Source organism: Larimichthys crocea, chromosome I, assembly GCF_000972845.2.
Source record: "Larimichthys crocea isolate SSNF chromosome I, L_crocea_2.0, whole genome shotgun sequence".
Taxonomy (NCBI): domain Eukaryota; kingdom Metazoa; phylum Chordata; class Actinopteri; family Sciaenidae; genus Larimichthys; species Larimichthys crocea.
In genome coordinates this window covers 27,200,842-27,225,619 of record NC_040011.1, presented here as the reverse complement: position 1 = coordinate 27,225,619, position 24,778 = coordinate 27,200,842, and the positions used below count along the sequence as shown (strand labels likewise).

The 24,778-nt window shown below is 41.0% G+C and overlaps 1 long non-coding RNA gene across 5 annotated transcripts in view; it reads right to left on the bottom strand.

Annotated features, from left to right (window-relative positions):
• The window catches only part of LOC109142946 (uncharacterized), a 79,682-nt gene that overhangs the window by 40,366 nt on the left and 14,538 nt on the right, over window positions 1–24,778 (bottom strand). The gene's annotated exons all lie outside the window — the stretch shown is intronic.

Here is a 24,778-nt window from a genome sequence, read left to right as displayed (position 1 = left end):
TTTGTTTATGAGACCATTGACATGTACATCATTGACTTTGTAGAACTGAGTTCAGTTGAGCTGAGAAGCTATAAAACGGTTCTGTTGATATCTTTATTTTTGGTTAAATTTAAACTTTTGTGTATTTTACTTTTATAGGATCAGAAATAGATGTCAATTCGTAGCATAAACTCAGTATTGGAGGAAAAAAAAAAAAGAATAAACCCATCAGCCTATTGCAGTCTTATACAGGTCTTAGACGAGTGTGCGAAGTTCATGATTTTCAAATCAAGGTGACAGCATTTTGAGTATTTCAAATTCGGGTCATGCACCTAAATATATGCGCCAGTATGGCAATCTTTATAGTTCCAGCAATGTCTTTGTGCAAGTATGTTTAAATGTGTGCATCGGCAACAATGGAACTGTCACAACAACAGTATCTTCAAAAATAAAAAAAGTTTTTTTGTCTGTCAGCTTGCATTGTTTTAAATGTAATTCTTCTGTGAAACTAGTGTTATTTGTTGTGGTGTTGCATATAGAGCAGTTGGATTACACATTTGCTTGTTTTGTGTGAATAACTTGTCAAGATGACATTTTTTGTGTTGAACAAAAAATTTCGTGGAAGGAATTCTAGCTCTATGTGGGTTTGGGGGAGAATACGTTCAGTGGCAAAAAGAGTTACAGCATTGCATTGTAACCTATTCAAGAATTAAATATTATGCATACTCAAAGTATATTGTACTCATATGAGAACAATTTCAGACCACCAGCACTACTTTTAAAATAAAATGTAAAAAAAAAAAAACGGTACCTCGTGACAGTGATATATGAAATAAGTTTATTTAAATAATTTAAGGAATATATGTTTTATATGCTATTTTCTATACCTTAATTTAAATGAAGTACTTTTTCTTATTCCCACCACCTTTCTGCCCCATGTCCAGAGGTCAGAGAAAAATATCTGATATATAAACACAGATAGAATGTGATGTTGTAACACTTTCTGGGAGATATGGGTCACACGCCAAGCTATTCCTGAAGAGCAAAAATGTTTTACTGATGAACTGTGTCACTGTGCCACATTGAGGCAAACCATGTTACAACAGCAGGCCTATGCGTTAGCCTATTTAGCTACCAGAGGCAAAGGGTTCCTTGTACTTTTTAGGCTACTGTACGTTGGTTGATTTGTTTTACCAACTATTTATGAAGAAATGTGAACGGAAATTTTGACTGAAATTAAAAAAACATTATGAAAAGCGACTTTCAGACTGCGACGTTGATTATTATCACCCTGTTGTTCTGCTCCCTGCATCTTTACGCACATATCCGACAATGTTTACCTGTTTGTATCAGACTAGTAGGAGTCACTTGAACTTGACACTGATTAAGGCGCCATCTTAGTATCTTGGCTGTTTGTGTGTGTGTAGCCTGTGTGTGTGTGTGTGTGTGTGTGTCTAAGTATGAATGGGAATATTGGGGGGGAGCAAGTCAGAGAACCACTTCTTGGCAGAGTAGGGGACTGAGATGTGGATGTGGCTCATTCTTGTATGGCTACAAAAGTTATACATGCAAAGTTTTGTTTTTATTTATTTTTTTTAGTGGGCGCTTACAAATAATAATCCTAACATGCAGACTGGAAGACGGGCAACTGAGGACACTGTGTGACCGTGAAAGTGGAGTGGGATATGTTGCCAAAAGTGGCGCTGCCTCAGCGTCTCCCACTACCCGATTAACAAGGAACCGCTTCATAAAAACAACCAAAGGAGTTACCACACATCAATGGACGGCATAATAAGCATTTAAACGGCGAAAAAAATCAGTTTGAATGACAACAAGAGCTCATGCACAGGCCTGTAATCTATAATATTATACAGTGTCGTGTATCCATGTTTTATGAAGCTCTATCCGTTTAAATGCAGGGAAAACAACAAAACCACACTGTGCGTAATTTGAAAGGCTGCTGTAAAGTGAAGAATTTACTCTTTTACCTTTGGAGTCTAAAGCAGAGAAGCATTTCACACCAACCCCCCCACAAAGGTGCTTCACACACTCACCCCTCCACAATATCCCTCAACTATAAACAGATTTAGGAATATTGATTCGAATTCTGCTTTTGACTTTTGCGCAAGCGCGCCCCTTGCATTCCGTTTGATTTCAGGTCTTTTCACCCCCCCTCTCTTCCCTCCACGCTTCCCCATAACCCCCCCTCCTCTCTCCTCCCCTCCCCTCCCCTCAGTGCTCTGCTCGTCTAGTCGCACATTTCAAGCCCCCCCCTTCCCTCTCTCTCTCTCAGACACCGTGACGTCAAATAACCGAGACCCGGCTTTCTCCGAAACACGGCGGGCTCACACGGAGGCTGCATCTTTACGCACGCAACTGGGGATGTAAACTGACGTGCCGTGGGTGATGATCATGAGGGAAGAAGCAACATATGACAATGAATTAAACTGAACTTTTTTATTTAACATTTCAAACTTCAGCATATTTACATCTTAGAACGGATCATTGCCGTTACATCAGATTTACATCAGTGCATTCGTATAATTTTTTAAGAAAAACTGCATATCTGCGAATAAACACAGCGGGTTTAGCCCGTGTTATTGCACGCATGTGCTTTATGCTGACGCCCAATACAAGCCTTCTCCAGTGTATATGAGCAACCAGAGCATGGGATTCAATCCAGAAGGGAGAAACAACATTAAAGGGTTCTATCTGGAGGGTTTCTCGGTGGATTAGAAAGCAGTGAGGGTCACGTGGATGCAGTTGTGTAAAGACTAGCTGCTGCATCACAACAATGCCTCTCTCGTGCAGTCGACTACAACTGGCTCCGAGTTACGTTAGCGCTCCATCCATGTCAAGTTATTTTATGGATTGCTATACTTGGCGGCGGTGCGCGGACCTGAAGGATGGCAGCTGACGGTTGGCATCGTGCAGTTGCCTATAATCTCTCCCTGCATGTAGGCTGTGATTGTAGTATCCGAAGGAGGAAGGGAGCGGAGCGGTGCCGAGAAGGCGCTTTAAGAGGATAAACCGACACAAGCATGTCCCCATCGCCTTTTGTCACGCAACGGAGGTTGTGATCTTAATGAACGCAGTGGCTAATTTATCACCCTTTAATAATTTAGCAAATTATTAGACGCGACGTGCACACACTTTATCTCAATGAATTCAAAACTATTTACTGTGGAGGGTTTTTAGTTTTTTATTTGGAGTTTTACGAAGGAGGCTGTGCAGGGTGCAAGGTCTTGCTCAAGGGCGCTTTAGCAGGGCACTTGGCCCCCCCTTGATCTGGATCTGATATTTTTTTGGACGGCCCCCCTTCACATCGGCTCATGACCAAACTCTGCTGTGTGCAACAACACCAGGATGTTCAGATCTCCTCCCATCTCTGCTCCAAATAGACAAGATGCTGCCAAACACTGAATCATCATGAATTAACTCAGTCATGAATGTGTGATATGTAGGTTAAATCTTTCCGCATATAGCAACAGGAGCAGCATAGTGGATTATACTGTGGATGTTTATGCCAGTCGTTTCTTTAATCAAGACGTTAAGCCTGCACGGGGAACTAGAATATTTAAAACGCACCGTGACGATTAGATGGAGATGGATTTGTAACATCATAAGGAAAAAATATGCCTTGATAAACAAATAATGGAATAGAGTTAACTTGCATCTGATAATTACTTAACCGAGGGCTCCCCATTTGCGCGGAAGTTGATGTGCTTGCCAATTATCGGTGCTTATTTCACCTCCAGCAGGGTGTTGAATATGCATTCACAAAGCACCTTAATCCACGGTGTGTCTTTCTATTTTAACGTGTTTCATGGCATTTGTGATGCAAACTGATTAACACAATGGCTTTGTCTTTGAGTTCAATTATTCTTCAATGGACTCCTAAGAGACATTTACATACTGTATACTGTAGCCTGCAGGCATTTCTGCTGATGAGGAAATGAGTAAAAGTGGCCAAACACTGTAAAGTGATATGAAGTTATTCAATGAGCTCGGCAGATAAAAAGGCCCACTAGATGAACAGATGAGTCGAATTCATACGGTTGCCACAGATAGTGGATAAATGTGAAACAATAAATAAAACAGAATACCAAAGGGGGCCTACATCATCAGATTTATAGTTAATGGTGTCATAGCGCATATCGTTTACAGCCCCCCAGCACACACAAAACATCCGCCTCTCAAATGATATTTCTATTATGCTACGGGCTGAAAGACAAACTATTAGTGGGATGTCCAACAGGAGACAGCGCTAATTCCCCAACATCTGGCGGGGTGTCAGAAACTTGATGAATTCCTTATCAGAGCAGGCGCAGGAATCACCGCTAATAGGTCCCGAGTGAGGGCTCAGGCAAACGCTCATTCAGCAAAGCAGATGTTCAGCAATTGTGCTTTGCGTTTGTCTTTTGACAGATATATTTTCAACACTTTTGAGATGTGGTAAATGAGCAATTGACATATTTTAATGGCTCGTTGCTCATGGTCTGGACGCTGCTCCCTCCCTCCCTCACCAAAACAACCGGCGCAATAACAAGAAGCCTCCCTGAGGAGTGAAGCCTGGTTTTATGAATCATTGAGCTGCAGGTTATTGGAGAGGGTGCAATGTCGAAGTTTAAATTGTCAAACAAAGTGTCTTCTAAACTATCTCCAACTGTAATTACAGATCTCATTAAAGTAATCGCGCAATTGTGTGTTTGGCTTTTTATATCACATACAAAGTCAACAACAACAACAACAAAAAAAAAAAGCTGCATTTCTTCCAGATTGCACGAATGGCATGATTCAGCATTTCGAACAAACTTTTCACCTGAGAGGCACCCTCTTCCCCCGGGACAGCCTCCACCACGCGGGACGGCTTCTCCCCTGAGGGGACGGACAGCAGCGCTCACATATTCATCAGCCTTTTACAATAAAGAGGACAATGCTCGTTAATGGAGAGTGCCTTTCCATTATTTAAAGGCTTCATTCATCGCCTCTCTCGTGGTGATTTTTCCGCGCTTGCGCAATGCTCCGAGTTGAGTCCTGCACAAGCTCTCATCTGCAACATCAGCGCGCACATGCATTTTAATATTAACGTCCACATGTTGCACAGCGGTGGCGCATAAAACATAGATAGATAGATAGATAGATAGATAGATAGATAGATAGATAGATTTCGGATTTGTTATTTCCTGCCGTTCTGTACTCACCTTTTTATTTACCTCCACATCATTGTCTCACCCTCCTATTAATAACACTCTCGTAGCGTCAAACCAAGAGGTAGATTCAACCGTCACTGGCTGTTGATAACCACTTTCTCTAATAATACTGGAGTCATTATTATTTCAAAAACATTAACAGTTCTGAAAGATGAACAGACCTGTTATGATTCAGACGAACATGGTGCTATATTGGCGCCTTCTGTGAAACTAAATATTCTTCATCATGAATGCATGATAAACTTTTCCCAAGTGCTGTCTTGTGCAAAATATTGGCACACTTCTGGCACAGCAGTTGCTCATCAGAATGTAAAATAAAAAAATAAAAAAAAACATAAATAAGGATGATAGATGATTACAATGTATCTTTACATATATGTGGGAAATATGTATACAAAATTCAATGTTTTTGTTGTTAGGACCTTTTGATGTCTTTACAGAAGACATCAGTGCTGCTGTTATATTTAACTTTTGAAGTGGTTATGACCTCAAATGTGTGAAACATAAGTGAAATCCAATGAAAACACTAAAAACGAAACACAAAAACATATTCTCCAACAAAACAGAAGTGTCTCTTTGTGTAGCACATCTTTTAAGGGGATTACCCAGGCCAGGAACTACTTTAGAAATACTGTATTTGTGTGAGTGTTAACATCTGCAGTATGGCCACAGGCACCATTGTAAGGATGACTATGAGTAGAGAGAGGAAGCATGACACATAATGGCAAACAGGAGTCTGAATCCATCACAACAACAACAACAACAACAATGTAGCCTGGATTTTCCATATGTATTGCTTTGGACCTTGTTGTAAGCCTACTCCTGTAAGAGACAGAGGTGATCCTGGGTGATGTGTTTGGATAACTGGGCCTTAACAGAAAAAGAGCACGTTTGTGAGTGGGTGGCGGGGGTTCTGCTGCTAAAGGAGAGTGATATTCAACAGCTGTGTTATACAGGTTTCCAACAGCCATAATAAAAAGTGTTAGACATAGCACCAGTTATTTTCTTCCCACTTTTCCACTAATCTAGGTTCGACTCTCCCGTCGTGCCTTTTGGCCTAAAACACTACACCACCAGCTCATATTTTCACAGCATTAGATGTACTATTAAACTGTGGTTTCGGGTATTTTTCACAGTTCTGAATTTAACTAAACCAACAGAGCAGAGTCAAAGACATCTTCTCTCCTCGAAGTATCTTTGGCTATCCTATCTTCTATCCTTCTATCCTGACGGAAAACAATACGGTGTGCACAATTGTACACGCCTTCAACTTTGTGTCATGAGTCACTGGACAGTGCAGATTTCTTTTTTCTTCTTCTATTAATCCTGGGACAATAACAAGCACGCAGGGTTTAGAGAGGAAGGGAGTGAAAAGGGAACCAGGTAGGAGGGCCTGGTGAAAGGGAGGAGGGGTTGAGAAAGCCAGGTGCTATTGGAAATTGGCAGTCGATTGCCAAAGCGACCTCATGCCAGGATAATGCATGGGGCCATAGGTGTCCCCCAAGCCAATCCCAACCCTCATGCTGATAGCTTTTCAATGCCTATGGGACAATCTCACCAATAATTGCTTTTCCTGTTTCAATTCTCATCTGAGGGTCGGTAACAAAAGAAAAGGGACTTTGTTTTTCAAAAAACCACTGCCAAAGTGTGCAGTGTATTGTGTTCGGAGTGATTCTTAGTCACCATTCTAAAACAGGAGTACAATTTATCTTAGTATGTTATATAAAACATCATAGGCAGCAGCTTTGAAATTTAAAAATAACACCACAAACTCTCCAGCACGTCTGCTTTCAAAGTTTGTACACGTCTGTGTGATTGGCAGAGCTCTCCTTAATACACTGCACATTTTCCTTCAGGAGAGCTTTTGGAGGTGGTAACTAATCTTCTGTTTGTTAAAAAGTAATACAGTCAAATATTTTCATTTGCATCTCTGGGACACCCTATCCATACTCTGCTATGATAACCGATGACATATTTCTCTCCTGATGGAGGGAGTGTATGCTCAGCGGGCCTGGTGAAACCTAAAACCTTTCTCCACAGTTCCCCCTAAAGTCAATGGAACATTTGACTTGCTGCTCTATCAATAAGAGTCTTTTTTTTTTAAATAATATTTTTTGCCCGCTACATAAGTCCTTGTTTCTTCTTTTTTTCATTTTTTTCAGTGTCCACCTGCCTGAAATCATCAGTAATAAATATATTAATAGATTTAAGTTACAATATTATACCAATTAGACTAAAAATACAACAATGGCATTATTAATACTGTCATTAATACATTCAGAGTTTGCATATTGATTAACAATAATGATAATAATAACACAAATGGTAAGAAGATGAAACCAGGTGTTTTGTAAAATCCTGCTGACTTCAACTTTTTATTTATTTTATTTACTTATCATTTATTTGCTCGCTAATTTAATCGTTTGATGTACCGTGTTTAAAGTTAAAAGAAACATACAAGGCCTCCGGTTTTTTTTTGTTTTTTTTTCCAGCTGCACCAACCGTCCCTCTTACCGTCGTGCACAACTCCGAATAACAGAAAAAGAAAATGTGCGCACTTCTAATTATTAACGACCCATTTGTCTTCTTGTCCTTGAAAGGCTCGGACGCAATGAAGTCAAGGAAACCCGAGTTCAATCAAAACAGGAGCGTTTTCTATAGAAGGGGGAACTCTTCAATTATCGGTGCAACTGTGAGGAAAAGCCTTTCATTAAAAGTAACCGCTAAACAAGTTGAATTAATAACCGTGCTGCGTCGGCAGAAACGAAACTCACTCGACTTTTTCCTTGGACAAAAACATATCAGCGCTTTAAATCTCATCCACTATGAACTCTTTCATTTGCATGTCTACACTGATTAATATTTATTTTTTCTGTAATGAATAAGTGAGATCATTTTTTATTCCCCGCAGCATAAAACGATCCAAATAAAGACAACGCAATTTAGATTCTCCTGTGAATAAAAACAAAAGAGGTGACGGGCTATAACTCAAGCTGTGTGTGGGTCAGGATACAGTTTAATACTGAGAAACGCTACTACGCAAGGCAGTTTGTTTTCATTCTTGCGGAGCATAAATAATATATAACCTCTCCTGTCTGTCAGTTACATTTTATATGCCGTCGTTCATGCATTAGAAATGAAGGTGGTGGAAGCTTCTGTAAAGGGTGATATTATAAAGACGTGACATTGACTCAACCTTCAACGGCCTTGAGTTCACACCTTGAGAAAAGACAAAGAACTTGGCCCCTTAAAAAAAAAAAAAAAGCAATATAAATAAATGTGTGAACAAACCATTTTTGAGACAGCTGATTTTTAGAATAGATCCGCCTGCTTCTTTAGTAAAACAACTCAAAATCTGCAAGTTTATAAAGTGGAGTGAAATCTGTGTGAGCTCAATTTTATTTCCAGGGTTTTACAGGAGTCTGGTATTTGATATTCTGTTGAAATTGGCAACAGTGTGCCAATCCAGTATCGAGTTTAATTTACCTTGTCTTGGGAATGATTTGTCTGTATTACCTAAATAAGGTGAAATCTGGGGCATGCAGACTCTCTACTGCTTGTCGAAATCAGTGAAGTGTGAAATTGCAACACCAGACAGCCAGGATAATAGCTCAGAAGGGGGCTAATGTTGCTGCTACATTCACAGAACATTTTTATAATGACTGATTTAAAAGGAGAAAGAAAAAAAGTATGGATTTATGCTATAGTCTGTTTTTCCCCCTCTTTATTTCTGTCTTGATCTGTATTTTAGCTTTCTGTTGGTGCATTTGCCCTGTTTGGATTAAGAAGTGAAAATAATTTAGATCCAAAATCTTGTTTGTAAAAATGGAAATAACCTGTGCAGTGCAGTCTGGCCTTTCCTGGCCTGCATTTGGGCCCTTTTTTTGGGCCCTCCTCTCCCATCCTGCTTTGTCAAAGGAGGACTAGTTGGAGCAGTTTCTGCTCCCTCATCGTTCCAAAGTCACTAAATCCCACATACCTGACCACAGAAAGGGCACACGTGCACTTTAAAACTCCCTTCTTGTGTCTCCATCTTTGTAACACACACGCAGATAAACCAAACCAACACATAAATTACATGGGGATTATTGAAACATGGTTCTGTTCTGTGAGAGATGTCACCAGCAGGGTCTGGCTTTACTGTACTCAAATTCGCTTGGTAATGCGTCTGTTTCTACATCAGTCCAAATAGCCCTCCAAATCCCTGCGACTCACCATTTAACATTCCCACTGGTGCTAAACTTAATCTTTCCTATGAATGGGGTTACCATTCTGGTGGTCTTAGCGTTCCAGCCACTGGACCAATTCTATCCATTTCAGTCCACAGTCTTCTAAGGAGAAGTACCTTTTTTATACATGTATTAACAAAGCAGGCTAAAGCAGCATCAATTGGTAAAGGAAATGCAGAGATCAGGTAAATAACTGGTAGTGGACTTACGGCACTTTTTACAAACGTACAGTAAAATAACAATAAATGCTCAAAAGTTGGTCCATGATTTGTATAATTAAAAGCATAAGATAAAATGTGGAAAATGTATTAAAATGTTGATCAACTTTGGGGTAAACAGAACACCTAATCCTACACTCATAGTAAAATCAAAGTTATGGTTTCTTTAGGGGTGTTGTTCTGGTGATGTAAAACACACTAATCCTGGCTTGTTCCCAAGCTCAGAACCTCATGAAATCAGCCTAAATAAGCATGTTTACATGTACTCTCATGCCCATAAACCAAACCCAACCCTCTTTCTTACGAAGATATAGTGTTTTTTAGATTGTTTTGATGTGGTCAGGGAGCAGACGGACCACTGGCTAAGCATTGGAAAGAGCAGACAGACAGACAGTCCAAGCGGTTTAGCCTTGTTTAAAATTATTAATCCACTTCTAATTCCAGCTGGCCCCCTGGCAGCATAGAACTCTATCAAAAAAATCAACGCCTCCATTGTGAGGACTGGCAGAAGGGGACTGGGCGTATTTTTTCTGCTCCAATCAGTTTCTAGAGGTTGGGCGATTAAAAAAAGAATCTCAAACCCCCCATTCCTTGCACAGCAGGGGAATAACGGAATCATTAATTCCACATTAATTTAAGAAAAAAACTAAATGTCGAATGGATGTGGTGCCTTAGACAAAATAAAATGACAGGAGTGACAGACAGGAGCGACAAGTGCTTTTGGTTGCCCAAAAAGTGTTGAAGGGCAACATTCCAAAACTATATGTGTCGGTTTGGTACGAAAAACAATGATGTTCAACATTCAATACAAGTAGAATACAGAAAATACAGTCTGTAAAGGTCTTATTTATGGATGCACGGGAACACGACTCGTGATTCTCTCAATTAAGCAATATCATAAAAGCTATATGTTTTTCAGTTTTTTAACAATGTTTCTTCAAATTTATGAAAAACACATTCAAAGGTGCTTTAATGTTAAGGTTTCTAAAGGGAAGTGACATCTGATGCATCAAAATACTGACGTCATCATATGCTTAGCAGGTTTTAACAGATGACGTCCAACTTGTATTTGGTTTGACAAAAATAACGTGAACTCTTTATGACAATAGGTCTGACTTATTGCAAACCCAATGGTGGAGCACATTCAGCTTCTTAGGCTTGTTTCTTGTATGCCTGTTAAAACTGTTTATTACAGCTTGTGTTTTTACATCAGTACAATGTGTCTGCGTTGGTTATGTGATTTTGATGACTGTCCCTATAGACACATAGTTAGTTATCATGGCTAATTGCTTTCACGTCTCAAATATCAAAGTGCTAGTGACCCGACTTCTTATTTCACATATGACATGATGCTAATGCGATATGAAAATCAACCAGTTATGACCCCAGGAGTCTTTTTGATTAAGTTACCTTAAAGGTTTAAGTCCTCCTTCGTTGATGTTTACATTATTCTTTGTTGGTCATAAATGGGAGGATGTTCCAGGTGGCTACCCACGCATATAGGCTGGGTGGCAGGCAGATGGGGCAGGGAGGGTGGGTAATGTCAAATCTCTAAGGGGACAAAGAGGTGGTTCTGCTCCATCTCTCCCAGTGTAAACACCTTACAGCAGGCACACTGATGCATGAGTACCCAACAAGCGAATGGGTTTTGATTAAGAAGCATGGCTGGGCCCCAAGTGTGGGCCCCTATCATCGCCCTTTCATTAATACACACACACACACACACACACACACACACACACACATACATACACACATACTGACGCACACAGAGACACTCTTGGGCCCATTATAGCTGTCTCTGCTCAGAGTGACAGCCTTTCATATCTGTCTGTCTCCAAGCCAAGTGGTTATCATCTATGCACCCAGCCATTAGGAAATGTCACAAACACACAAGCTTGCACACACACACACACACACACACACACGCATACAAGTACACACATGTGCACATTAACACACACACATTCTTTTTCCTCAGGAAATGAGGTCCAATTAGATGTAATCAATGGCGGATAAGTAAAAAGCATTTCAAAAAAATTCAATGCTTTTAATTTTTAAAAATTGATTTTTCCACTAATTTCTCTCTCTCTCTCGCTTTCTCTGTCTCCCTCCTGCTCACCCCTCTTTCTCTCTCCATCTCTCAGGGTGACTTTTGAGCGCTTCGAGATTGACAGAACAAAAGAGATTGTTGTGGAGATACTAATTATTTAATGAATTCTTTATTTATTTTAAAAGTTCCCTGGGTGGCGATGTGCCCAGACTGTTACAGTAGATGGAAAATTACAGGCTGGAAGACAGTGAGTGACACATGAACAGAAGCTGAGGGGCAGGGGGTGGGCTGTGCCATCCAAACATGCCCATGCCCTTAAAAGCCATGGCAACATCCCTCCATCCTGCACAGACCCCCCACTACCCTCTGATCCCCCTACACCACCCCTCCCTCCATTTGCCACATTTCAACAAAACTGCTATATTAATCATGTGTGCTCACTTCAATACAGCTTCAGTGGGGGTTTTTTTCTTGTGATGCACCATACAACATTTCCAGAAACAATCCTTAAAATGACAACAAATTACAGCCAATTTCCACTATACCACATGTCCATTACAATGAATGCAAACCACTAAAATATCAAAATAATGTGTCCTCTCTGTCTCCTGGCCAATAAGTAGGCCATGGGGAGAGCGGGCCACTAAAGACCGGGTCATTATTGATTTGACAAGTGAGTGAATAATTCATCTCTAGTGGCAGGCATCAGCTGGGACAGCCGTTTACAACTACTACTGTATCCCAAATCTGACCTTTCCTCCATCCCTTCCACCAGTCTATCATGTAGTCTAGCACTCGGATACTGCACATACCGTGCCACACCTCTGTCAGCCTTCCTCACTTTATGGGAACTCCTCTTATGGTCTCTGGTAATCATTCCAAATGTTCCTTTCAATCCCAGATTTTGTATGATTTCCTCAGCCAAGTGCTGCTTAATTTACGATCATTTCCAGCTTCCCTGTAGCTCTTGGCCAGCGGGACACAAGGACAGCTTTATGCATGGGTGTAATTCACACACTCATTGGCATCGGCCCCAGCAACTGCCTGCTGTACAGAAATACTGCTTTACACACTACCTCAGCAATAGAAGATATTAGAAAACTGATAGTTTTGATTGGCTGAGTCACGTTTGAAGCTGTTGCCTGAAAAACACAGATGTGACTGCTGAGCTTGTTAATATAAATCAGACATCCCCGTATGTGCCGGTGCTTTCCTGCTTGCTGTATGAATAACTGCTAGTAAGTCAGTGGTTACGACATGCACAGTAGCGCAAATCTGCTATAAGTCAATCTTGTTAGAGCTTACAAAAACACAAGGGAGACAAAAACAGCCCTTGTGGTGGTAACCTCAGATTCCAGGATTTAAATCACTAATTCATAGCGACCATCTGAGACTAACAAATCACTGACCCCGTCATGACTGCAGTTCTGATTTCTTTAAACAAGGATCACTAAAAGACAAGCATTTTTTTTTTCCCCATCATAAAGTTGCAGTCATACATGTTATTCTGGTAAAATCTGAATTACATCAAGTCTTTCACACACACGCACCTTGTGAGGAAATGACTGGGAACTGAGCAACCCTGAACTCATCCCATCTGTACACAATAAAAAAAGAAACTCTGCAATTTATTCAACAATAAAGGAACAGTCGTGCTCTTGAACAGAGCTCTCGGGGTGTGTTGAGCGCAGAAAGGCAGAGTTAGTTTCAATCTGTACTCGGACTACCTGCTGAGTTACCAGATCCCCAGCGAGCGTGAAGTCAAGCAGACTGCTTCTCTAACTCACGCTGCCTGCCACCACCTCCACGCTGCATCATGATTTATTTCATGACAGCGAGATGTCGGGACTGTAAGATTAAGACATGTACTGCAAGATGCCTGACACTGATCACCAGGTGGAGGAAGACATGCAGATAAGCATTTAAGCACACACAAACACCCACTGCTTGTACATATTCAGATTTAGTTACATTTATTTATGTACAGTACATACATGTATCCACGGCTCACACACATACAATCTGCCTGTCAGTAGGTTAAGGCACCATAAAGAGTGTCAGAGCCTGCTGAAAGATGAAGAGTTATATGCTTGAGCTGTCTGTGACCTTTACCATTTGTCCATATGATATCCCTCAGAGAGGAGCGAACCGTGTGACGCCTCAGTCCCTATCCTGCCTCTCTGAATGTGCATACCAGTCGTAGAAGATCTGCATTCTGGTAACACATTTAAGAAGTAGAGTTCTTCAGTCATTTAATTTTCTTTTGCCATAAAGGAGGATACTAGAGAGCAGCTGTATAGCTTTTAAAAAATAAATCTCTTTTTTTTTCTTTCTTTCTTTCTTTCTTCAATCTACATCTTCCCACTCACTCAAATACACACACACATACACAGGGGCCACAGGGAACTCCAAGTTTCCATTCATGCTTCTCATTATCGGGGCATGTCGGCATTTTATGAGGCCGTGTAAACCACTGAATTACAGCACTTTAAAATGCATCCTGACACTATTACGCGACCATGTTGATGGAAAGGCCTTTCATTGCTGGAGCAAGGACCTAAAATGGTGGACGACAAAAGTGCATGACTTGTTAATTATTTTTAACTGCCGGATAAAAATGATTATGAAGTAAGGCAGGATACACAAATGGACGGGGTCAGAGCATTAAGTGACCTCCCCGCCTTTGGAGAACAACCAACTTTAGTTTTTGTTTACTTCCCCTTTTTCCTGTTTGATTAGAAAGAAAGTAAAACTAATTCATTTTGACTTCAACAATGTTCACCTGATTTTTCAAGTGCGTCTGTTATTATAACAGATCATAAAAAAGAAAATCGCATAAATAAAAAGTGGATATGCATAAAAATCAATAATTGGTGTAATAAATGGCTAATGAGGAAGACATTACAATGAATTCAAACCATTTTTTTTATTTATTCTGACATGTTATATTAATTACAGCAGTAAATGAAATTATTCATCCCAATTGTCTGTTCAATTTAATAGACAAGCATTTAATTAAGCGATTCTCTCATTTAGACATACACAGGGCGCTTCTGAGAAATATGTGTGGGTTTGGTGTGCATGTGTGTGTGCATTTGCACATGTGTGTGTGTGTATTTCAACCTCTGTCAGAACAGTTTTCATGATACTGATATTTTTTTTCTTCGTGATCAAAAGAAAATCTCAACTAGTTGACATCACGAGTCAAAAAATATTAACTCTAGCCATTTTCACCTCATTAAAAATGCAGATATTCATTTACATCTACAATTTACCACAGCTGCTCACTAACAGACTTAAGTGCTAAAGATTTGTTTACATTTATCACAAACATTTCATTTTGCTGACATATGTCTTTAGTGCTAAGGGATTTTGTCAAAAGGTGATAGTAAGTGGTCGGATGTATTAATCAGACGTGTCACAGGGAAAAGCTTTAAGAAGCTCAAAATTTGCCCTGCGGTTTGTTGAACTTGTGATTCTTTTGTTCATTTCCTAGATAAGGTACCAAGTGGGTCTCCACACCCTTGCAGTACATTTCTAATACTCATATGCTTTATTTGACCAGCGCTATCATCAAAGCTGATTCCAATCTTTCCAATCTCCTCAGTATGCTTTGGGGTGTCTGTGTGTGTGTGTGTGGCTTTGCGCATACAAGTGTACGTGGGAGTGCATATGCCTATGTGCATGTGTGTATGTAGCAAATTTGCATCCCCGCTGACGGTGCATGTGTGTGTGTGTACTGTATGTTGTGCGTGAACGTCTCTCAAAGAACCAAAGTGGCAGTATAGCTAAGGCAGGAGCAAGCTGCCGGCAGAGCAGTGAAAATAAAAGGTGGCAGATCAGTCAAAACAAACCCTGTTCTTCCAGGCTGGGCCAAAGTGCTGTTGAAGAGGTTCTTTTGAGGCACCCTTAATGTGGTAAAGTGATCTCCTCCACAATTGGGACACTCCAAGAGGCCATCCCTGACAACCAGAGCATGGCAAACTCCCTCCCCTCTCCCTCGGCCTTGTCAGTTTCCTTCTAACCCCCTTGGCCTGGATCCTGTGAGTATATGTCCCCCAACAAAGGGAACTCATACATCCAAAGAACAAAAAAAAAATCATAATTTTATCAACATAAAATATTAGATTTCTTCTTCTTCCTATTCTTTATCTGTATCCATCTCACCTCATTTGTTTACGTACCATTTGCACACATCAGTTTTATACTTTGATTACATTTTGTGCAGCTGAATCAATTTTGGCTGACTGAACAGCAAGTTTCTCTCACCCTATTATCCACTGTTGCTGTCACTATCTTAGTAGCCATTTCCCCTTGTGTTATTTATTGTCTGCGGTGTGGATGTGGCCTAGGTTGCGAAAAAGCCAGACAGTGCTCAGAACATGACAGCAGAGCCCAGTTGGCCTCCTGACAATTTGGCCGACAATACCAGCAGACTTAGCACTCACTTTTTACAGGGCTGCCTCAAATTGCTTCTCTCTTTCTCTCTCTGCGGCACTCGCAAAAGAGAGAGTGGCAAATTGAAACTGAACTTTATTGGAGGCTGTAGCCAGACATAGTCTGTAATAAGTATGGTTGCCTTGATGCAAATAAATAATCACCATCAAAGGAAACTGTTTGAAACACAGATTTGACCATTCTGGCTAACTCTCCGTAAAGCTTCCAAAGTGCAATGGGACTTTGAGCTCAACTTAAATGAAAAGGGGATTTCTTTTCTTCTTCTCACCCTATTCTAACTCTTCCTCTTTTCTCTCTTTACTTCTTCTTCTTCTTGTCTGTTGAAACATGTGGTCAGCTGTTATGCTTCCATGTGGTCAGATGATCAAAGCTGGGGAGCAGCAGTAATTGTCCCCCGCTGAAGCCCTGCCCCGGCTGGGATCAGGATCCCAGCAGGTGGGGGGGACAGCCATGAGAACGGAGGGAGAGGGTGGAGGAACGCAAGAGGCCCTGCCTGGCAGAAATAAAGACTTCCTAAGGGCTGCTCTCTGACAACAGAGCCCCAAAGGGAGAGTGAAAAATGAAGCCTCCACACATTCGGAGGGGTTTTCACTCAGGGAAAGGGGCCGCCATTGGGGTGAACATTAGGGAGAAAGGGCAAGATGGAAAGCATAAGAGAATAGGATTATAATATTTGCTCAGAGCGAAGAGGAACAATTGTGCGCCCATTTCACAGTGTCCTTAGAACTGAGTCTGTGTCGAATCCAAGGAGAGGTTGTTTTTTTTTTTGTTTTTTTTTTGATGGTTCATGAAATATGGATGCTGTTTATCTCACCTGCTAACCCTGACTTCTCTGGTCAAACACCTTCCACAAGCAAACACTATCACTGGCAAAAAAAAGAAGAAAAACTACAGAAATAAACTTGGCAGCCTTTCTTGTACAACACACAAATACATGATCTGCTGACATGGACGTAAATACAAGAAAGTCCACTCTTTCCTCTCACAAGCAAGCCAACAAATACATTATTACCATACACAAACAAAAACACACACACACACACACTGCGGTGGGGAAAGTACACGCATACCTTGGCCGGTCAGTGTTTACCTGAAGACCAGAGGGAGCTGTGAAAGCTCACAGGTCGGGCTACTTTGCATGTACATGGGAGCCCGCAAAACACTTCTCACTGCTGTCCGTCATTTTGATTGCCCAGCACGACTCCTCCGCCCTAAACCTCCCAACACCCCCAACCTCACTAGCCCCCACCCGCCACCCCCACTCCCCCTGGCCAGATGGCTTTTTTTTTTAACTGTCTGTGGGCTCTTGCACCTCTGCTCTACCACACTAAATCCCTGAGATGGCTGGGTGGAGTGGAGGGTTTGGGAGCTCTGCGTGGACAAATGGTTCGGAGGTAGCAGAGCAAATAAAACGGATTAAGAGGAGTCTTTTCACAGATACTTCCAAACTATTTTGGCGCTGAGCCATGGACCCCCACTACTCCCCCTCGATAGGAGGAAAAATCAGACACCCACAAAGAAATTTTCAGAGCATACAGACATTGTCTTTGGGGGGGATGTGAGATGAAAACAGTGTATATGTGCTGCATTATATCGACTAAGCTATATATAAAGTCTTAACAGAGATGCGTTTTTACATTATTGCGTATTATTGCTCAAGCCCTTCAAAAGAGGCCGTTTCTAAAGATCGTATTAATCAACCACTAGTAAGACCCAGGCATGAGGCAACAACAGAAGACCTTTTGCCTCATAACCCATTACTTCTCCATTATGGGAAGAATCATGAAATATACATTTTCTAGCTAACAAGTGGTTTGTAAGTAGAAATATAAAGCCACTGGTGACATAACTTAATGCACATTTCAGCACATAATGACTCATACATGTCTATATATAAGGGCTGTCATTTGTTTGACACTGATTGAATGCTTTCAATTTTCTGATTGGTGTTTAAACTGTTTTTCTCTTTCTTATTATATATATATATATATTTAAAAAAACACCGTTACTTTAAAGCCACACTTTTTACCATTTGAAGTGTAAAGCGCTATACAGCCATCGTCAGAACGCAGTGCATCAATAGAGGCAGATATGAAGGAAATCTAAATGTCACCTCTGGCTCTATCCAGCCAAAGGTTAGATTCTTGACTCCCCGCTGCCTCCTGTCATTAGGTTGCTTAGCAACGGGCTACAAGCTATAATTAGCTTAGCAAAATTAAGATTTCCATTTTGTTAACACAAAAACACTTCTCTGAAAAGTGTCACATGTTCACTGAAAGACATTCCGAAGGCATGCATTGAAATATGAGTGATTTTTTTTTCCTTCTTCTTTTTTTTTTTTTTTGAAGACTTGGCATGCTATGGCTGTCGCCACTGAGTGAGATGTACAAGTGCAGCTGTTATAGCATACTTAATGAAAAATCATAAGATGGGGCATGATATCACCCTATGAGCATCTGTCAAGTGTTATTCTCATATGTTTGTAGCATACTAATTTTGAAACAGTCTAACAGTTCCTCCATCCCTTCATCCTCTTCATTACGTCTGCATACCTGCAGCAAGGAAAATTCCTCGAGGAATTTATTTCTCTCTACACTTCTTGTATGCATCCACCCACATTTTCATAAAATCATAATCCAGTAGTTGGATGCTTTTATTCAATGTGCCTTACAGCACTGTGCTTTGATCAATTCTGGCTCTGTCAACTTGGCAAGGAAACAAAGCAGAAACGTTAACAGCGTTGATGCTGAGCCATTGAACTGTACTTAACCTTGCCTCCTGACAATGGTACATCCAGCCTTAGTCTATCATCTGTCCTTCCATCAATGTATCACTACATCCCATAACCACCACCCATCATGGAGCTGGACATGTAGTTATGATTTAAAGCGGGCAGCGACACCAGCTCCTGCTGACGTGTTAGCAGGCAACGACGACAGGGTCACCAGGATCACTCAATTAGCAGGGGTGACAAAAGACCCAGCAGGATCCAGCCCAGCATCCCCCCAACCCTGACACAACATCAGCTGCCACAAGCAGGGGCCCGCCTGCTGCCACCAACCTGTATGTGTAGTTAGTTATCATAGGTGTAACACCAATGCACTTCTATTTGAGCTACAAAATGTTGATGTTTTGCGCCAATATTTAATATGTTTACATTCATGCCAAAATAAAATCTAATCATGTCTCCATCATGAGTTATCTTCACAACTTCAATGGACAGCATTTAGATCAAGTCAGGAAAACAAGGGTCCATTTAATCCTGAATCCAAATGAATGATTTTAGCTTTCAAAGCAAGATGACTCGATCAATTCAGAATTTAACAAAAATATATCAAAGCACAAATTTTCTAGAACTTCCTCCACATCTCGTGGGTTTAATGCTATTGTGATAGAGATAATTCCTCCTAAAAAAATTTAATTTATATATTACATTGTTTTTGGGGGTGCAAATATGATTTTGAGGGAAATGTAGCAACAAAAGACCGAAGACCACAGTCCTCCGTGTAGCTCGACCATGTAAGTCTAGACAACAAAAGCACTTTGTTTTAGGCAAAGACTATAGTTTCATTTACAAGTGACATAAACAAATCCTATCTCAAGCTTCGAGTCAGTGTTGACTTCTTCAGTATTTAACCACAGCCATGACCTTTCATTAACCAACAAGTGCCTCAACATGACCATAAAATAAGTTAAACATGCTTTATTTTCCACAGACAGATATCATTGGAAAAAGGAAATAATTTTGTACAGTATGGACATTTTGTGACTTGGCAGAAACATTACCTCATTCCTGACATGTTCCTGAAAACAAGTTATATTCAGGCAACAGTGTGTTTCTTTCAAAATGTCTTTGCTGTTTCAAATTAGTAGTATGTACATTTCTATGAGACCGGGGTGAAAAGTTCAAGACAGATTTACTCTGAGATTATTCCTCAATAAATTAATTCCAAGAAGCCAATAAAAGAAAATAACATATCCTTACACCGGACATGAACCTATACAGATGATGACCAGGGCATCATATCAGAAATGGATGATACACATTGGCAGAGATTTAATAAAAAAAGCTAATAGTTATCCAACATACAGGTCTCATCCTCAACTGTACACATGTGAATGAAACAATGTGGATTTATTCGATACACAGATGTGCTCACACTCTTGTGCAGGCATTTGCATGCATGTACATCCTGTACGCATGTGTCTTTGTGTCTGTCTCTTCGTTAGTCTACTTTTTTCTCATCCTCTGTCTGTCAGTCTGTCAGGCCATCTGTGTATATTTCCCCTTCGTGGCAACCTGCCTGCCTGCATCCCCCCCTTTTTAAATGTCCTATTTGCAGCAAAATGACTCCTGTCTAGATCAGTGTTCAGGATATTCCTCGCAGCAAAAAAAATACACATATCCCTGAGTGTGTTTTGTGCATTCCCTGCTGAATGCATGCATTTGAGTTGAAGATCCTGGAAGTTCAAGAGATATTGGATGAAATGGAGGTGTCAGCGAGAATGGCAGCATTGTCAATTAGAACTTTTCCCTTGATGGGTCTCCAGCTCTGATATGTAGGGCGATAGTAACATAAAATAGATGCCTTTCATTATAGAGGAATATACACACACACACACACACACACACACACACACACTATACTGAAACAACAATGGAAACAAAGATTTATAGACTAAAGAATATAATTCTCTTGAGTCTTTCAAAGGCTTTGTCTGTTAGAGTGTGTGTTGGTGTGTTTGCTTGTGAAACCACATGAACACGTGTGTGTGTATATGGTTCTGGGCAAGTTCTGAATCCATTGGAAGGGTTTTGGGGAGGATGCACTCTTTAAGCTTTCAGCATCTTTGACGTTCTTGCATTCAGTGCTTTCCACTGGATCCCATCGTCACTCACTTCCATCTATTCAGGCAAAATTTATATTTTTCTGACAACATTCAAACTAGAGACAACAACTACAGCGATGTTATCAACATGCAGGGCAAAGATTATGAGCTGCTTGTTGCTAGGAAAACCAGATAGGCGGTCTATAAATGATAGACCTCTTTCCTTTCATTTTATTTTCTCCCTTTCCAAGATTAGCTCCAAGAGTACCCTACCAAGTAGGTTTTGAAACTGAACACACAAGTTAGCTGGCTGAGTGATTGACTGATGGCAATAATAAGACAGTTGTTACTGGGTGAGTTGCAGAAAAGTCGATAAAAAGAAGAGGCTTCCACAGGAAAACACTGTAACACGTTTTATCCTTGATGCATTTGACCTTGCAAATGTTGATGACCCAAATGTAACAACAGTGGGTCAAAGCAGTGCAACAGCTGGCACTACAGCTGCTCTTATTCAGCAGATAAATACACCCATCGTCATACAAACAAACAAGCCTCAGAGACCAATGAACTTTATGTCTCAATTCATTGCATTTGCATGCTCCAATTTAAATTCCAAGTTTGTTTTTTTCTCCTGAGTTCTCCTCCTCCAAGCTCTCAGCATACACCAAGCTGCTATCACAAGTTAACACGTTGCTAATGATTCCCTTTTGGTGCCCATTAATTGCCCAATGATTATCTTTACACTCTGCAAACAGTCACACGTCACCTTGTGTCACTACAGAGCCGACAAACTGGCCAGTGAAGGGCTGGTTTGGAAGCGGGGGCAGGTTGATTAAAAAAATAATAATACCAGGATTCAGTTAGTCACTGACAAACCCAAGGTTTGGAAGGAGCTATATAGGTCAGGAGGAGGTCAAAGAGAAGAAGGGCTGTACTATAAACACTAACTCACTGAACCTCAGACAATAATCAATCAGATGTTACCCACAAGACATTTCTTTTTACCAAATATACCAGAATTTTATGAAATGCATGAGATTCTGAAAATCTATAGCATTCTCATATTTGTGCATTAACTATGGATCTAAATTGGAAGCCAATAAGCTTTGCAAAAAAAAACAGCAGGAAACAACTAACATAACTTAAATTCTCTGTGACCGAAAAAAAAAAACACATTACCAACAATTTATATTTTGTTCTTTAAGTAGATCGTGACTAAATTGTGATCTTTGCAATCTTTACAGAAAACCATCACGGAAAGAGAAAAATGCGAGAGATGAAGATGCACTATCCTTGGCAGAGAGATTTTCAAGTAAAAATGGAGTTAATCTTTAAAAATATATATATATAATTCAAGAGGAATGCAAGTTAAAAGAGCAACTCAAAGTAGAGTTGTAACTTTACCCCTGAAGATTATGACAAAGGCAAGGACTGGGGTTGTGTGACACCTCCGTCTGTTGACTCTACACGTGTGTCACATTTAATTAGCTGTAATCCAATTGAGGGATACGGCTTCCTGTTAAGAGAGGTGCAAAGGGTTGAAATAAACAGCTTACAAGACTATTAAACACTAAAGGTGCAGCCCACAGTCTGCACGAGGACAAAACCCCCGACACACTGAGCATCAGTCCACTTCTCAGGTGTGACCTGACCTCCGGGAGCTGCTTCATGTTTGTGCTGCTTTAGCTTTGTCAGATCTATGAAAGTGTTTCCCCTCATTATTAAAGCTTAGACATAGTCAGAGACAGAGAAAGGATGGGAATGAAAGGATGTCAACATGAAAGAGAAGGGACATACAGGGATCAGAGATAGGACAACATTGGTCTTCCTATCTCAGTTATCTTGAACATTTTCTTTTTGGTAAATGTTTTCAAGGGAGATCAAGAAGTATGGCTAGCATGTGTTTCTAACTAGAACCCCAGCACACACAGAGCTGTGTTATTAGGTTATTATGATAGCGATCGCCTTCTCGAGCCTGTGTTTAAAAACCACCCATGAGCCAACGATGTCAGCTTGTAAAGGCTCTCTCCAAAGCTCATCCAATCAGGCTCAAATCATCATCCAGGCCCACTACCCTGCAGATACATGAAATTCAGTATATACATGATTTAGAACAATTGGTCTGAGGAGAACAACAGTTGGTTGATGCAGAAGGCATGGGCTTTTTTGAGGAATAAATAAAGCTGAGCGGTCAAAAGGAAAAAAAAAAAAGACTGATTGGAACATGGCTGAAAACTATGGCAACAGACCCCTTAGTAAACACTTTATGGAAGCCCAGTAGGAAACCCGGTGGTTGGATAAAGACAGCCTTGCGCTAATCAGTGCATACCAACACCTCCAGCGCCCAAACCTCCATGAATTTCTCAAGAACAGATGTGTCAACAGTGTCAGTCCCTACGCTGTGCTGCTGCAGTGTGGAAGCCAATCACAACTGTGTTACTACAAGAGAATGGTTGCATAAATTATTGTCCATGTGGGTGCATGTTTGATTTGTCATTTACAGAATATTTTAATGTATTTGGAAACCCTGTCAGAATCCTGTTACTCTCTGGACTCAATATTTTTGGCAGCAAAGTAAGTAAACACTGGAAAGATTGTGCCACCTGTAGAAAAGGGTCAACTTTGCTTAAAACTTCAAAGAACTGTAAAGTTTGCTCTGGTATAACTTTTGAATTCAACCTACACACGACCCCCCCCAACTAAATTATACATTAGATTCCCATAGAAACTCCCACATCAAGCAGCTCCTTTGTGTCTGACAAATCAGAAGAGCAAATGGATAGAAAAATGTGAGAGATACTTAAAACTACAAGTTCAAACAGAAACGTAAGAAGAAAAATCTTGACCCATCTGCCTATAGCGAGGAGACGTTAAGTATACGTTAAATATAGTGTTGCGACTCACTGCGCTGTGATCAATAAGCCAACAGCAGAAAGAACGAAGCGATCTTACAGGGTACACTACAAACACAACTCATCTAATCATCTTCAAAGTTTCGCAGCCCAGCAAAAGCCCAGAGACCAGCTCTGAATCAAAGCACGAGCACACTCCAGCAACCAGGCGGACTCAACGCAGCACGTGTCCATGTACACACACACACACGCGCAGATGTGAATGCAGACGTGCACTTGCCCACACAAACACGCCTCCCTGAACAACCTTTAGCCACAGTCACAGCCTGTTCTCCTCTCAATGTAACCATAATGTATAATTCACCCCTATCATTTTTCAAAATAATCATCCACTGGGGCAAACGAAGAAGCTTGGCGGTGAAATGACACATCTGAGGTCAAGGGGAATCATCTTTCAGGGACTGCTCTTTGCTGTGGGCGATTGCCAAGCCACAGCATGCTGGAGGATGGTGAGGTGGCCGTGTCGGCGATGGACGGGAAAATGGGGGGAGGCGTGGGGTGGGAGTACGGTGGTGGTGGTGGTGATGGTGGTGGGAGGCGAGGGGGGGGGCAGATGCCCGCAGACAGACCGCCTTGCCTGAGAGACACGAGAGCTGCTGGAGCCTCAGACAGCTCTCTCCATCACCCCCTCCAACTCCCCCCCTCCCCTCCCGTTGCCATCTGTGAAGCGCGCACACACACACACACACACACACACACACACACACACACACACACACACACACACACACACACACACACACACACACACAGAAAGGAAAGACAGCACCCACTAACTAAGAGGCCCAGAGACACTTAGCCACGTTAGCAGCCTTACTGAGACCGCTGTGCCGGGTAACTGCTGACATGCTTTAAAAAGACTAAGAGAAAGTGAGAGTTAGTACAG